At 47.3% G+C, this 11,514-nt stretch overlaps 1 pseudogene; it reads left to right on the top strand.

Moving 5' to 3' along the window:
• Positions 1-278: 278 nt before the first annotated feature.
• LOC124099953 (olfactory receptor 10A7-like) lies at positions 279-1,205 on the top strand (annotated as a pseudogene).
• The last annotated feature ends 10,309 nt before the right edge of the window (positions 1,206-11,514 follow it).

Below are 11,514 nucleotides of genomic sequence, written 5' to 3'. Positions count from 1 at the left end.
CTCCCTCTCTTCCATGAGGCTCTGTTTTCCAGCAATGTGATGAGAGCAGTTGACTTGGACACAGGCTGCAGATTGGTTCATCAAAATCATCACATAATTCCCTGAGTTATGATCATTACATAAGCTGCTTCTTGGGTGTTTTTCCATTGAGAGAAGATGTACAAAAGATGTAGACAAAAGACCTTCGTGCATAAGGTTTCCAGCTCATCTCCCCTTTCTGTTCTCTTGCTTAGCTCTCTGTGGCCACTGCATCAGAACACAGCTTCAGAGAGGGAGAAATGTTCAATCACACCAGAGTGACCCAGTTCATCCTCAGGGGCTTCTCAGACATCCCAGAATGGAGATTAGTGGCGGTCTTATTTTTCTCTTTGGTCTACGCCTTTGCCCTCCTGGGGAATATCCTTGTCATCACAGCTGTGGTTACAGACAGCCGCCTCCACTAGCCCATGTACTTCTTTCTGAAGAATCTGTGTTTTGTGGATCTAAGCTACACCTCGGTCACCATCCCCAAGGCACTGGAAACCACCCTTCAGGGATCTGGGGTCATTTCCTACTTTGAGTGTGTCACTCAGCTTTACATGTTTTTTACACTTGCTACGACAGAGTGCTTTCTGCTCACGGCCATGGCTTATGACCGGTGCATGGCCATCTACAGGCCCTTGCTCTATGGGGCCGTCATGAGCCAGAGGCTTTGCTGTGCCTTGGTGGTTCTGGCCTGGGTGGGCGGGGCCCTCTATGCAGCCTTCCTGGCCCTCAACACCTTCTCCCTTCCCTTCTGTGGGCCCAATGTTGTTGAGCACTTCTTCTGCGACATTCCTCCTCTCATGAGACTCTCCTGTGCCGACTTCCACTCCAGCTAGGAGATGGTCTTCGCTGTGGGCAGCTGCATCATCATGAGCTCCGTTGCACTCAAGGTCCTCTCCTACATCCGCATCATCTCCACCCTCCTGTGGATGCCCTCCGTGGATGGCCGGTGGAAGGCCTTCTCCACCTGCTCCTCCCACCTGACCACGGTCCTTCTGTTTTATACCAGTGCAAGCTTCACCTATTTGAGGTCTGCGTCTCAGTACTCCCCAACCCAGGGTCGCCTGGCATCCATTTTCTACTCCATCCTCACCCCTTCCTTGAATCCTGTCATCTACTGTCTGAGGAACCGAGACATGAAGGTTGCGCTACACAGACTGTACTGTCAGAGAAAGTTCTGAGTGCTAGTGACCGCACAGTGTGGGCTCATGTCCAGGGGTCTGATGACCAGGGGGTGCAGACAAACCTTACCCCATTCCTCCCCCTGCATCCTGCTGATCCTTCACCCTGCAGACCCCTCCCCACACCACCATCTGCTGCTTGGCTTCTCTCTCCAGATGATCTTTTGCTTCAGTGGTTTTATATACTTTTCCAACACAGAAAAACAAATTGTGATTTCTTCAGGTTTTACCCTAAAAATGACTTCTTTTTTTAACATTTATATTTTAGTTGGACACAGTAGCTTAATTATTTATTTTTATGTGGTGCTGAGGATCAAACCCAGGAACTCGCATGTGCTAGGTGAGTGCTCTATCTCTGAGCCACCACCCCAGCCCCACCCTAAAAATCATTTCTAAAAAAAATTCTTCTTCCATCCAGTGTATCTGTAAGAATTCATGTTCTTTTTTTTTTCCTCCTATGTGTTTTTTCATATATGGTACTCTCAAATCTTTATCATCATTCTCATGTAATGGCCCCTAATCTTGAATTTTGATCTCTCTTGACACCGTGTCTTTGAATGTAACATAAGAAACACATTTTTAACCTTTCTAAAATCTACTTATTCCTTTCCCTCTCTTTCAAACTGCCTTACTATTCCTAATTCAGTTATTTAGAATAATACTCTGCTTAGATCTTGAAGCCAAAGTGTAGAACCCATTCTCATTTCATTTTTAAGGATTTTGAAAATGGAAAGCCATATTGAAATGGAAGTGGAAATGGAAAGCTATCCGTATGCTCTATCAATGAGCTACATTCCCAGACCCAATAATCTGATTTTAGACATTGTTTAGCTTTTGACAGCTCCTTCTTTGCAATAGCATCAAGTTAAATAAAATAAAAAGTTTTCTTGTGATCTATGTGATAGAGTGCAGTGAACATGCAGAATTGACAATCACATTATTTGGGGTATGAAATGATTGACAAGTTTTTTAAAAGTCAAATAAATATAAAGCAGGTTTTTGTTTCCCACACAGATAGTTATTGTGTGAATATTATGAGTTACTTTTTTCTATAAGTTTTCTCAATGCACAAAAAATGACAAAGTGCTCATTGAAAGTGGGCCTAAGTTAGTTAAAATGTATGTTAGGAATTCAAGGACAAAACACTGACAAAATAAAATCATATAAAATGATAAAAAAATAAAGAAAATAAAACAAAGCAGCAGGAAGTGGTGGCACATGTCTGTAATATTCTGACTCGGGAGGCTGAGGAATGAGGATCACAAGTTCAAAGCCAGCCTCAGCAAAAGCGAGGTGCTAAGCAACTCAGCGAGACCCTGTCCCTAAATAAAATACAAAATAGGGCTGGGGATATGGCTGAGTGTTCGAGTGCCCCTGAGTTCAATTCCTGGTACCAAACAAAAATAAAAACAAAACCAGAAAGAAGAGAGAAACTAAAAAAAAATAACAAATATGAAAGAATTATGAATGTTGTAGATGTTGAATTAATTCTTTCAATAATTACTAGAAATGTAAATGTCCAAAACAAGACAGAGTTGATTACAAAAATCAACTATATGCTACTGATAAGAACTTCACTTAAAATACAAAGATATTGTTAGATGTAAAGAAATGGAGAAAGAACCACCATGCTGAAACTAACCAAAAGAAATAGGGCAGCTGTGTTGAGTTCAGATAAGGATTTTTGGAACAATAAAAGTAATCAAGAATAAAGAGGAAATTAGATAATATTAAACAATTCATTTCCCAAAGAAGATGCAAAATTCCTTAATATGTATACAGCAGACACAAGGACATCAAAAACTACTAAAATTCCAGGAGAAATAGACACATTCACATTTTTTTTATTTTTATTTTTTTATGTGGTGCTGAGTATTGAACCCAGTTCCTCACATGTACAAGGCAATTGCACTCTACTGCTGAGCTATAACCCCAGCCCCACATCCAGAATTTTGTTAGGAGACTTCAACCACAGTTATTGTCTGGTCTGAGTAATGAATAATCAATCGATGAATAGCTCGGTCTAGAGGGATCATCCCTCAGCCATGTAAAGGGTGCACAGGAGGAATCCACTGACAACATGGTACTGAACACTGGGAAAACGGAAAGAGGTTTCTCCAGAAGCAGGGATAGCACAACTCTCCTTCTTTAATATAGTACTTAACATTTCAGCCAGAGCACCAGGCAAGAGAAAGAAAGACACAAACAGGAAAGGCTGAAGTGCCATTCTTCCTGCTTCCAGATGATGTGAGTCCATAGTTGACCCTGAGAGGCCACAAAAAGACTGGTAAACCCCGCAGAGCATGAAGTCAAGATCAGCACATAAAACCCAGTAGCTTTGCTGTACACTCAAAGTGGACCTTTTGGAAAAAGATTTTGGGGAAATAATCCTGTTGGGAAAACATATAACGGCAGCAGCACTCCAGAGAAAAACCCCAACATGGCGCCTAATAACCCTCTTTCTCCTCTTTTTTCTTTCACTGGCGTGAAACGTTCTCGCTGGCACCAATGTTCAAATCCTGCAGGTGGGAAACCTTAGCCCCAATAAGAATTAACTTCTTGGGCTCCGGAACTGACATATGGAAGAGCTTGCCAATAAATGGGCGACCTGTTATCTACCTCAGCCCTGCTACCTCTCCTTAGATCTATATAAACACACAGCCTTTTGTAATAAAGCAGAACCTCTCTGGTGATTTGTGTCGTGTGGTGTCTCCCATTCGTAGTGCGGTGTGGCGTCTTACACTGGTGCTGAAAACTCAGGAGACAGTGTGCTCGACAAACCGAGCCCTGTCTCCACCACCGCCGTCACCAATGAAACATTTCACTCTTCTGTCTTTTTGGGTGCTGGCTCCCTGCACTCACCACTGATCGGGTTTAGGTAAGTTCCCCTCCCTGGATCGCCAACTCCCTTCAGGCTAGCAGCAGGAGACGTGACCGTGATCGTCCGGCAAGCTCCTGACGCCCAGTAGGGAGGAGGGAATGCACCCCACTAAGACCTTCACTGGTTGCAGTGGACCCACTTCCCTTTGGGGCGTGAAGCTTCTGGGTTTACACGAGAGGCTCCTTGGTCTCTTCCTCCTCCCTGGAAGCTGTGTCCCGCCAGAGCTGCATCTTGCGGGAGCTGCGTCCCGCCGGAGCTGTGCCCCACCGGAGCTGTGTTCAGCCTGGAGCTGAACTTCCGGCCTGGAGCTGCATTCTGCTGGAGCTCTGTCCCTTCCTTCCTTGACTCTCTCTCGTTCCGGTGGAAAAATTTTCCTGACGTCAGGTTGCCCACGGCCTCGACCCTACAGGGTCACACAGACTGCACTTTGTTGGTGACGGCCGAGTTGTGCCCTCTGTGCCTACTCACAGTGGACTGGTCACTTTGGGGACACCCACATAATCCTCCATCTGCTCTACACTTCCAGGAAGCCCCTACAGCCCAGGTTAATTCTTTTTCTCCCTTTGCTGCCCCTTCCTCCATTCTTTAACTATGGGTGCCTCCTCGTCTATACCCAAAACCTCACCACTCAAGTGTCTCCTTAAGAATTTGGCTACTCTCTTTCTCCGGATCTCAAGCCCGAAATTCTCATCAGATTCTGTACCTAAGATTGGCCCACATATCCGTTAGATAATGACAATCTTTGGCCTCCAGAAGGCTCGTTAGATCCAAACCTTCTTCGGGATCTTCTTAACTACTGCCTGCACCTAAAAAAAAATGGAGAGAGGTCCCATACGTTGAAGGTTTTAGCCTTCTTGCCCAACACCCCGCCCTCAGCACTTCCTGCTCTCCCTCTCAGGTCCTCCTTGCTTGTAAACCCCTCCCTTCCCCTACTTCTTCCCGTGACTCAGCAGATTCTTCCTCATTTGACCCAGCAGATGAACCTCCACCTTATCCCCCAGGCCCATCCTCCCCTCCTCTCCTGTTACACCCTCAGCTTCTTCTGCCTGATTCCACTGATCCTCAGCCTTCTGTTTCATCCCCCCCCCCTGCTCTCTTCCGCCGGTCCCACCTCCTTCTCTGCTGAGACATCCCCTTCCCCTCCCTCTCCTTCCTGTCCGCTGCCGCCTGCCTCTTTCAGTCCTCCTGTCACCAGGTCTAAGGGACCCCCTCCCACTCCCATGATGATTGCACCCCTTCGTGAGGTAGCTGGTCCTGAGGGTGTTATTAGAGTACATGTGCCTTTCTCCATGTCGGACACTACTCAGTTAGAGAGGAAGTTAGGCTCATTCACCACTGATCTCACCACTTACATTCGGGAGTTCTAGTGGGTCCTGCAGGCATACAGCCTTACCCATCACGACATCTACATGCTCCTGGCCAATACACTTCTCCCTGAGGAAAGGCGACAGGTCTGGGAACTAGCCCAAGCCCATGCTGATGAAAATCATAGGACCAATCCCAACCACCCCACAGGCCCTCATGCTGTCCTAGAGTAGGATCCTCTATGGGATTACAATACCCCTGGAGGCTTACAGTCTCCTGACCTTTTTGCATCCTGCCTCTTGGCCCAACAACCCGGAGGGGAGGTTGGTCAGCCACCCCACAACCCCAGCCTCTCCTGGGCTTGGAAGAGGAGGATTGACAGAGCCCTGGGCCTTCCCTCCCGACTATTAAAAAAGGCCACCTGCAAGGCCGTTAATTTTCAAAAGGTGCAGGAGGTCATTCAAAAGAAGGAAGAAACACCTTCAGAATTCCTGGATGGACTAACCAAGGCCCTCTAACAGCACACAAACCTCGACCCAGAAAGCCCTGATGGCTGTCATGTCTTAATGACATATTTCCTGGCCCAAAGCTACCCCAACATTAAAGCCAAGCTTAAGAAGCTTGAACAGGGTCCTGCTACTCCTCAGACCAAAATCCTCGCGGTCGCTTTCAAGGTGTTCCATAGTAGAGAGGATGAAAGCGAACGTCGTAGGCAGAGGGCTGAAAACGCCAAATTCCAAATGTTGGCCAAGGTCATTCAGAGAAAGTCATCACCACGCCGTCCCAATAACACACCCCCTGGAGCTTACTTCAAATGTGGTAAGGAGGGACAACGGGCCAGGGATTGTCCTTCGCCGAGGATACCCTCCACCCCCTGCTCAAAATGCCACCAAAGGGGACACTGTGGGGTAGACTGCCCAACAACCCGGAGGGGAGGTTGGTCAGCCACCCCACAACCCCAGCCTCTCCTGGGCTTGGAAGAGGAGGATTGACAGAGCCCTGGGCCTTCCCTCCCAACTATTACCATCAAGAAGCAAGAGCCTAGGGTCACATTTCTAGTGGATGGACGCTTCATTACCTTCCTCTTAGACACTGGTGCCACATTTTCAGTCTTGAGGGCGTATTGGGGTCCTACCACACCCTCAAAAGTTCCTATTGTCGGGGTAGGAGGTAAACACCCCCCCTTATCATGTTATATGCAGAGATCCCTTTTGTCCTTCACACACTCCTTTCTCGTTATGAGCCATTGCCCCATTCCCCTTCTGGGAAGGGACATACTCTCATTATTGAAGGTCACCATTCACATGTCGCCCCCGACTTCCCCCACCTCTCATTTCCTCATGATGATCCTAGGGACAGATATATCTCCATCATGCACTCTCCCATGACTATCTAAACCAGTTAATCCTGAAGTTTGGGACACAATTACACCCTCTATGGCTAAATGCAGTCCTATTCATATTGTCTTACGGGACCCTTCAAGATATATTAGTCAACCACAATATCCACTCACAACCACAGCCCTCCTCGGATTAGAACCCATCATCCAGGATTTATTACGGAAGGGTTATCTTAGGCCTACACACTCTCCTTTCAACACCCCCATTCTGGCAGTTAAGAAACCTAATGGGTCCTACAGGCTGGTTCAAGACCTTCTCCTCATCAACTCCTCTGTGGTCCCCATCCATCCGCTAGTGCCCAACCCCTACACCCTCCTCTCTCAGATCCCTGCTACTATCACCCACTTCTCGGTCCTAGATTTAAAAGATGCCTTCTTTTCTATTTCTTCTTTCCTATTCCCTTGTCCTCAGAATCTCAGGATATCTTTGCTTTTACGTGGACTGACCCTCACACCTGCCATTCTCGTCAGCTTACCTGGACTGTCCTCCTGCAGGGATTCAGGGACAGTCCCCATCTCTTTGCCCAGGTTCTTGCCCAGGACCTCACATCCTTTCACCCCACCTGTCCTGACTCTACTCTCCTTCACTATGTCGATGACCTTCTTCTACGTAGTCCCTCTTGGGAACACTCTCAATCCCACACGGCCCAGCTTCTCAATTTCCTAGTGGATAAGGGATATAGGGTGTCTCCTCACAAGGCCCAGGTTTCTGAGTCTTCTGTCACCTACCTTGGTTTTCGCCTTGCACTGGGAAAAAAGGAAATAACACTGGATAGGATGCAACTCCTCTCTAATCTTCCGGTGCCTCATACGAAAGCCAAAATACTATCATTCCTAGGACTAGCAGGTTATTTTAGGGCCTGGATCCCAAATTACTCTCTTCTAGCCAAACCCCTGTATGACCTAGCAAAGGGACCCCCTAGTGAATCTCTTGCCTCCTCCCCCTGCTAACACTTTCGCAGACTTCAGCAACTCCTCTTAAAGGCACCCGCCCTTCATCTTCCCGATCTTTCAAGACCATTTCATCTATATGTCCATGAAAAAGGGGGGCAAGCACTTGGGATCTTGGGTCAAAATTATGGGCCTACATTTTCACCTGTGGCATATTTGTCCAAACAATTAGACCCTACCATCCGTGGGTGGGCCCCTTGCTTAAGAGCTCTGGCTGCTGGACAAATTTTACACAAAGAAGCCTCTAAGCTGACTTTCGGGGCCCCTTTAACTATCCACTCCCCACATCATTTGAAGGATCTTTTAGCTTATAAGGGCCTTCAAACCCTTCCTCCATCCAGAGTCCTGTCGCTCCTCACTTCCTTTCTGGAAAACCCTAATATTACGTTCCTCACCTGCTCTGCACTGAACCCTGCCTCACTGCTCCCAACGACCCCCACATCTGACACACCAGCTCATAATTGCTTGGAAACCTTAGATGATTTCCTCCCTGTCATTCTTCCATTTCTGAGGGACCACTCACCAAGCCTGACCTTATCTGGTTCATTGATGGCAGTTCCTTTAGGCAGAACGGCACTCATTACTCTGGATATGCAGTAGTTTCGGCCACTGAGATTATAGAGGCCAAAGCTCTGCCTTCAGGAACTACCAACCAGCAGGCCGAACTTGTAGCGGCCACTCCTGCCTGCCTCCTAGCATGGGGCAAATCCCTCACCCTTTATACTGACTCAAAATATGTCTTCCATATTCTTTTATCCCATGCTGCAATGTGGAAGGAGTGAGGCCTACTTACCACTAAAGGTAATGCAATCACTAACTCAACTTTTATAACCAATTTGATAGAGGCCTCCCACTTACCCACCCAGTTGGGAGTTGTCCATTGTAGGTCCCATCAGAAGGATGGCTCTCTTATCACTGAGGGCAATGCCAAAGCTGACCAGGAGGCATGAATGGCTGCTATCACTTCCAATTATGACCCCCCTGGGGGACATATAATGGCCACTTTAGACTGTCCATCTGAAGCCCCTACTTCTTCCATTACTGGAAGAACAAGGATCTTTTTGAGTTCCTCCATACTCTATTTCATTCCAATTCTCAGTCTTTGACCCTCTTTTTACAGAGCTTCTTCTCCCTCACCCCCTCTGACAAAGCCATGCTACAGAATATAGCCTCTAATTGTCAGATCTGTCAGCAGACCAACCCTCATACTTCTTTAAGGCCTAAACCGTTTCCCTCCCACCAAGCCCGGGGACACATTTCTGCTGCTGACTGGCAGGTAGACTTCGCCAACATGCCTGCAGTACAGCGCATTAAATACATCCTTGTCTTTGTGGACACTTTCTCTGGTTGGGTTGAGGCATTTCCCACTTCCAATAAAAAGGCTTCCACTGTAGCTTCAATCTTACTGACAGACATCATCCCCAGGTTTGGTATGCCCACTTCCCTACAATCCGACAATGGCCCTGAGTTTATTTCTAGGATCACACAAAAGGTCTCTCAAGCCTTCTCCTTCAAGTGGCATTTCCACTGTCCATATCGCCCCCAGGCTTCAGGGAAAGTGGAAAGGGTAAATCGGACTCGGAAGGAAGTCCTTACCAAATTAACAATGGAATTAGACTGGGTCAAACTCCTTCCCTTGGCTTTGCTTTGGATCACAGCTCTCCCTAAGAAACCATCTTTACTGTCTCCCTTTGAGATAATGTATGGAAGACCTCTTATACCCCCTGGATTGGTCATTTCACAAGGACCTCTCACACGAGATTTGTCTTTACCTCTCTTGTTTCATCTCCGCTCGGAACTCTGGAAATATCAAGACTGGCTTCTTCCAGACCCAGACTCCTCTCCAAACACTCCTCCCTTAACACCTGGGAGTTTAGCCTATTATAACACCCCAGAGGAGAAAGGGCCTCTTGCCCCCAAATGGGAAGGCCCCTATCCTGTCATTCTCTGTACCCCCACCACCGCCAAACTTTCCTTACCAGGCAACCGTCTCACCCCCTGGATTCACATTTCTAGGTTGAAGCCATATTGCCAGGAGGCCCCATCTGCTGATGACAAGACTACCCCAGAGGAGCCTCAAGGGTCACCTCCTAGACCTCCCCTTAACTCCTGCTCTCCACATCCTAACTATCCTCTAAAGCTTTGCCTGTCTCGCATAATCGCCCATACTCCACCATGACTCCCACTCTTCTAAGTGGTATTTTCACAGTCATCACTCTTCTCCTGGGGACATCATCGTCCTCCTCTTATACTTGGAGATTCAAAGTCAGAGAGACATATGTCCAAGGCAGCACTTGTTACACTCGCCTAGTTTCTTCGGTTGATTGCACCCCTACGGGATGTTATGCATCTACCTTCCTTCCCCTCTCCTCCCAGAATTCTGAACTTTTAAAAACAGCCACTAGGCCTTACCTTTGCTTCTTATATGATCAGACAGAGGATTACTGCAACTTGTCATGCAACGTTCATAACCCACGTGCATGCATTGGGGATTCCTGCATTGGAAATTTCAGATTGATCTTGGGGGGCTATCAATTGGCTATCAAGGACCCTAGCCATCCATGCTGGACCTCTAGGGTAAATGCTTCATTGTACTGTGACATATCCTCTCCCACCCACTGTGGCTCCATCTCCATCTCCCGAGAGCTTCAACCCTCCCAGCCCTCAGTAGCTATAATCTCTACTGGCATAAAGCATTCCGAACAGCAGTTGTTTGACTCCATACAGGATCCATATGAGCCTAATGTCAGGAGTCCACCACAGTATTCATGGCTACGACTACTTACGGAAACTGTAACCTTCTTAAATCTAACCCTCCCTGCCATTACACCAACTGATTGCTACTTATGCGCCTTTCTGACTCGACCTTTGCTTGCAGTGGTTCCCTTGAACTTCTTGGCTTCTGACCTCTCAAATTTCTCCACTCCATCTGCCCGCCATTCTCTCTGAACCCTTTCACCCGATGCTCCATTATGGGAGCCCGAGGAGTCTAACCATACTGTGATTCCCCGGCATTGCCTCCTGGGCTTGGGTATCTCACAGTCAAAGTTTTGCCACTCTATCATCATCTTTAACTTCACCCTCTATGCACCACCTGGATCATTCTTCTGGTGTAATGGTTCTCTCATCACTATCTTATTCACCAACACCTCTACCCCATGTATACTGGTGACGCTTGTCCCGCAATTGACTCTCTATACCCCAGCTGAAGTGCAGGCCCTCTTGTCTCCCCCAGTGGGGAATAAGTGGGCTGCTTTCCTTCCAATACTGGTGGGTCTCTCACTGGCTGCATCTGCGGCAGGAGCAGGAATTTCTGGTGGGGCTCTAGGACACTCCTTATGGGCTGTACAGGACTTAAGTTCTAAACTTGAATAAGTGCTCGCTTCTACGGCAGAATCTCTAGCATCTTTACAAAGGCAGGTCACATCCTTGGCTCAAGTTACTCTTCAAAATCGACGAGCTATAGACTTACTCACAGCTGAAAAAGGTGGAACCTGTCTCTTCTTGAGGGAAGAATGCTGTTACTACATCAATGAATCAGGCCTTGTGGAAACTAATGTAGTCAAGCTCACCGACTTGGCTACCTCTTTGAAAAATCCACCAAACCAAAACCCATTTGCCACCTTCTTTTTAGCCCACTTCCAATCGTGGCTGTTGCCTCTTTTAGGGCCCATATGTCTCCTTTTCCTGATGTGTCTGTTCCTGCCCTGTTTGCTTCGCTTCCTACAGGGCCAATTACGGAAGATCTCTAACCAAACTTTCAACCAGCTTCT

This window comes from Marmota monax, unplaced genomic scaffold, assembly GCF_021218885.2.
Source record: "Marmota monax isolate L192 unplaced genomic scaffold, Marmota_monax_Labrador192_F-V1.1 WCK01_AAM20220418_F8-fsc00662, whole genome shotgun sequence".
NCBI lineage: Eukaryota > Metazoa > Chordata > Mammalia > Rodentia > Sciuridae > Marmota > Marmota monax.
This window is presented reverse-complemented; position numbering and strand designations above follow the sequence as displayed.